A 6283-nucleotide genomic window follows, 5' to 3' on the forward strand; every position below is an offset into this window, starting at 1 on the left:
ACTAAAAATTAGTACAAATCATTAAAAACATCTGCAAAAATGTATGATATAAAATAAACCCACATAAATCTTTAGCATTTCTATATGTTATAAACAAAGTTCAGTAAGAAGATACAGAAAGTGAAATTCAATTGAAAATATTTGTAGATAATATAAAATACTTGGGAATCTACCTGTCAAAACAAGCCAAGGAACTACTTGAATACAATTACAAAACACTTTTCACAAAAGTAAAGTCAGATCTAAACAATTAAGACAAATATTCATTGCTCATGGATTGGCTATGTCAATATAATAAAAATGACAATTCCAGTTCAATTCATTTATTAATTCAACACCATATCCATTAATTTACCAAAAATATTATATAGAGATAGAAAAAAAATTATCTGGAAGAAAAAACTTCTCAAGATTATCAAGGGAATCAGCAAAAAAAAAAAAAAATTAAAGAAGTTACAAAGATCTCAGACTGTATTACAATGTAGCCATCATCAAAATACTCTAGTATTAGCTACAAAATAGTGTTGGACCAGTGGAATGGATAATGTACATAATACAGTAGTAAATGACCATAGTAATCTAATGTTTGAGAAACACAAATATCCAAGCTTTTGATATAAGGACATACTATTTGACAAAATTCGGGAAAATTGAAAAGTAGTTTGGGAGAAGCTATGTATAGATCAATGTATCACACCATATAGCAAGATAAGGTCAGAATAGGTACATAATTTGGACATAAAGGATAGGATTATAAGCAAAGGAGGGGAGCATGGACTATCTTATAAATCTATGGATCAGAGAATAATTTATGACAAAATGAGAGAAAGCATTATGGAAATGAAATCAATAATTTTTATGACACTAAATTTAAAAAGTTTTGCACAAATAATTCCATTGTAGCCAAGATTAGAAGGAAAGTAGAAAACTGAGGGAAATTTTTACATCAGTTTTCTTTGGTAAAAACCTAATTTTCTCAAATATATAGATAACTGAGCTAAATATATAAGAATACAAGTCATTCCTCAATTGATAAATGATCAGAAGATGTCTTCAGAAGTAGATATCAAAGCTATCTCTAATCATGCAAAAAAGTTTCTAAATGACAATTGATTAGATAAATGTAAATTGAAACAGCTTTAAGGTACCAACCCCATGTCTTCCAGATTAGTTAATATGTCAGAAAAGAAAAATGACAAATGTTGCTAGAGTTGTAAATTATTTCAATCAATCTAGAGAGCAACTTGGAACTGAGACCAAAGGGTTTTAAAACAACTTTGCATTGCCTTTGACCCATCAATGCATTTTTTTTTTATCCTGGGACTCCATTCTAGGAGCATAGGGCCACAACCAGTAGGCAATGGGTCACATAGTCGCTCAGGGTCACCCAGCTGGGGGTTTTGAACCTAGGACCTTTTGTCTCTAGGCCTGGCTCTCAATCCACTGAGCTAGCCCAGCTGCCCCTACTTTAGGTTGCAGTTTCTTTAGCAGATGTAGTTTTTACAGGGTGGGGTTGCTAGCCCCACGCCCAACCCTCCTCCTTTTTTCATCCTGGCTAGGGGCCATCCTTGGCCCAGGAGTGGTAAGGGTGGGCAATAGGGGTCAAGTGACTTGCCCAAGGTCACACAGCTGGAAGTGTCCAAGGCCTGACTTGAACCTAGGACCTAGGACCTCCAGTCTCTAGGCCTGGCTCTCAATCCACTGAGCCACCCAGCTGCCCCATCAATACATTACTAGTCTGAAATCCAAAGAGACTTCACAAAAAGGAAAATTAGATAGATAGATACATAGATACATAGATACATAGATACATAGACAGACAGATAGCAGATCTTTTGTGATGGCAAACAATTGAAAATAAAGGGGATGCCTATCAATTGGGGAAAGACTAAAAAAATTGTAGTATGTGATTGTGTTAGAATACTATTGGAGAATAAGAAATTACAAGCAGGATGATTTCAGTAAAACTTAGAAAGACTTATAGCTACTGATTCAAAGTGAAGTGACAGAATCTGTACTACATTGTACACAGTTACAACAATTATATATAATGATCAACTGTGAATGATAGTTAGTCTCAGGAAAAAATCTAACTTGATTCTGAAAAACTTAGGATGAAAAAAGCTATCCACCTCCAAAGAAAAAAAATTAAATCTAAATGCAGATTGAAGCACATATAATTTTTACTTTATTTTTATTGTTTCTGTGAGCACCTTTCACAATATGGCTAATAAGGCAACATGTTTTGTATGACTACACATATATAATTTATATTAAATTATTTATCTTCTTAAAGAAGGGGCAGTGTAGGGAAGGAGGCTGAAAATTTGGAACTCAAATTTTAAAAACAAATTGTTTTTACATAAAATTGGAAAAAATAAAATATACTTTTTTAATTTAAAGAAATGTGTGGAAGATCAAGGACCCTGAGGCTCAATTTTTTTTCACATAAAGTCATTGAAAGGAAATGTGGATTTAAGCCTCTCCAGGTTTCCCCAAAAGTCTTCTCAAAGCCATCTTCACTTCCTTATTTCTCAGGCTATAGATAAGAGGGTTGAGGGTAGGTGTGAAAGCTATATAAAACACAGAAACAATCTTATTGTATTCTGGAGTGGATAGAGAATGAGGCTTCATATAAAGAGACATTACAGTCCCAAAAAATAGGGTGACAATCAGAAGGTGGGAAGAGCAAGTAGAGAAAGCTTTTCTGCTTCCCTGAGCAGAGTGAATTCGAAGGACAGCAAAGATGATCTGTGCATAGGAAATGATGATAAATGTGATAGGGGACAAAAGGGTAAATATACAGAGGACTTGCGCGACCAGCTCTGCATTGTTTGTGTCACTACATGAGAGATGCATTAAAGCAAGCATTTCACACAAAAAATGATTGATAACATTATCCCGACAGAATGACAGCTGAAATGTGGTTACTGTAACTATTGTGGATGCCATAAAGCCACCCAACCATGACCCAGCAGCCAGCATCCCACAAAACCCCCAGTTCATTGTGATTGTGTATCTTAAGGGGTCTCGAATGGCAACATAGCGGTCATAGGCCATCACTGATAGGATGTAGCACTCTGCAATGCCAAAGGTCAAAAATGCATAGACCTGTATGACACAGCAGGAGTAGGAGATGGTCTTTCTCTCTGCAAAGAAGTGTACCAGCATCTGTGGAAATACAGAAGATGTGTAACAGACCTCTAGAATAGATAAATTAGTGAGGAAGAAGTACATAGGTGTGTGGAGGCGTGAATCCCTCAATATCAGCAACACAATGAGCAGATTCCCCACCAAGATCATCAGGTAGATCATGAGGAAGAGGAGGAAGAGATGCACCTGCAGCTCAGGTAAGCTGGAGAGGCCAAGAAGGATGAACTCAGTCACTGAGGTGAGGTTGGGGCTCTCCATCTTGCTTATGGGTCTACTAAAAGAACATGAAGAATTATGGTTACAAAGAATTTTATATTCCTATTTTCCTGTTTCTAGGACTAGTGGGAGAAGTGATAAAAAGTTTTAGGTCATATTTATGTATCTCTTTTTATGGCTACAAATAACTTTATAACCATTATTTCACAACATTCTCATCATAACCATGTGAAACATACAGGATAAAGTGATATTATCTAATATTTTTTATCCTAAAGATAGTGAAGATCAGAAAGATTAAGAGACATTCAAATAATATTACAACTAAAACATAGTAGAACTGTTTCTTTTTCTCTCTCCAAAAGTTCTGGTCAAGGTCTGATATCCTAATGTAAGACAGCTAATTATAGCCTCTCCCACCCCAAACTGTTAACTCATTTACCTAGAAAGGTGATGGTCAAAGTTTCTCTCTTTCCTCTGAAAAATTATCAAATTCAATCAATGTATAACTTTCTACAGCTCAAGCCTCTAAAAGATATTTCTTTCTCTGGTAAAACACTGTAAATATAAATATCTCTCTCCCCTCCAATATTCCCTTATAATCTTCCTGAACTTCTGCTCCCTCTCCTTTCCCCTTCTTTTCCTCCCCTTCTTCTTCAGCCTTTCTATTGTTATTGTTGTCACCATTTCATCATCATCATCATTTTCAGTAGTTGGTATTGCCTCCTCAGGACTTTTTCTCTTTCAGTCACAAGTGCAGCTACTAATCACAGCAACTGTTCCCTGGTCCAAGGAACAGTCTCACCATGTTGACTCATTTATTCTCTCATGCTTCTTTGACTACTCCCCACCCCTAGTCCCTTAAGAGGGGAATGTCTGGCTTATCAATCACAGTCTATGCAAGCATTGGAAAACCTTTTAGAGATCATGTTCCCAAACTACACCTTCAAGCCACCTATGTGTTCCCTGCATTACCCCAGACAGGAGAGGGAGGAAGTGCTCATATTGATCTGCTGAGCAGAGGGGTGGGGCATGTGAAAATTGTCCTCAGGCACTTAGAGAGGGGGAATGGAGCAACTCCCTCCAGCATAACAGGGCACATGTGCCACACCTTCACCAACACAGTTCTAGACCCTGTTAGCCACAAGGTAAAATTGATGAGTAATATCTTTTCTAATAACTAGTTATCCATGTCCAGTATCCATACCTCCTTAGTAATTCCCAAAAGATTATTACATCAATGTAAATTATTGTGGCTTTGTGGCAACTTCAGGATCTTATCCCCTCAATCTTTAATCCTTCCATTTCCATATTTTAAAGATATTCTCAGATCTCCACAATTCTTTTTAAAAATCAATTCCCTTTGCCTTTTTAACCTATTCATCTACCATCTCATTTCTCTCTTCCAATTCCCAGCTATATTCCTTAAAAAAAATAGCCTTTCCATGATATTTCTACTTTCTTTTTGCTATATGGATTCAGTTCACCCTACTAAACTACTATCTTTAAGTTCAGGAACTAAGATGTTTTTCATTCTCAGCATTTACTCTCATGGCTTCAAATATCATGCATAACTCCATATTGATCTTTCCCCTGAGCTTCAGTTAACTACTTCAAACTGCATATGAAAGGTATCCCAGAGAATGTCTTACTGGAGGTCAAGTCCACAATATCCAAACCAAACTCATCTTTTCCTCAAAATCTAGCTCCCCTGCTGACCTCCCATTTCTTCTCCTGGCACCAGAATTCACCCAGTCTTTCATGTACAAATATTTATTACTTTTATTTTTTCTCTATTACCATCTCAATAATCAGTTGTTAAGTACTTTTACTTCCCTTTCCACAACAGTTTCATACCTTTTCCTTCCTTTCTACTACATTCTTATTATAGAAGGAAGGAAATAAACTTTTAAAAGCATCTACCATGTTCCAGACACTCTGCTAAAAGTTTTACAAATATTACCTATCTCATTTGAGCCTTACAACAATCCTGGGAAGTAAGTATTAGTCTTGTACCTATTTTATAATTGACTGAAATAAGGTAGACAAAGGTGAAATGACTTGCCCAGTATCAAATAGTCAGGAAGAGTCTGAAATTTAATTTCAGACTTCCTGACTCTATACACTGCACCATCTAACTACCTCTAAAATCTTATTACAAATTACCTGGACTTTTTTGATGGCCCCATAACTTTTCTTCTTCCTTTCAGTCTTTTTCTTCCATGAAAATTTCCTTCTTACTTCCAGATTAAGTTGCTTTATGCACAGACATGATTTCTAAATCTTCATTTTAAAATCATTCAAAGGCTTTCTATTCAGGTCCACAAGTATTTATTAATCCCCTAATGCATGTAAGACACATTAAATGGGGGTGGGGAAGGGTGTAACAAAGCAATCTCTGACTCAAAGACCTTCTATGGAAAGATTCAATATGTATACAGTTAACCAAATACAAATTAAATTTCAGAGAAAGGATAACACCAACAGCTGGGGATGGGGAGAAAAAAATTAAAAACATCAGGTAAGAGATAGTGCTGAATTCAGGGGTTCCAAGAGACAAAAGTTAAGAAAAGGGATATTCCAAGTACTGAGGACCACTTGTGTTAAATTACAGATATATGAGATGGAAAATATACATAGGATAAAATAGGATGATAGGATATTTGATGAAAATAAATTAGAGTTAAGTTTTGAAAGATGGGCTGGAGGGGCAGTGAGGGGGCTCAGTGTCAGACCTGGAGACAGGAGGTCCTGGCTTCAAGTCTGGCCTCAGACATTTCCTAGCTATGTGACCCTACTGACACACAGGAATAAGAAGTTCATTTTAGCTAGGGCCATATGGAAGTGGCAGGGATCAAAGATGCATCTTTGCTGAAAGTTTTACTTGTTAAATATCTTTTCCCTTCAACACAAA

This window comes from Gracilinanus agilis, chromosome 2 (genome assembly GCF_016433145.1).
Source record: "Gracilinanus agilis isolate LMUSP501 chromosome 2, AgileGrace, whole genome shotgun sequence".
Lineage (NCBI taxonomy): Eukaryota > Metazoa > Chordata > Mammalia > Didelphimorphia > Didelphidae > Gracilinanus > Gracilinanus agilis.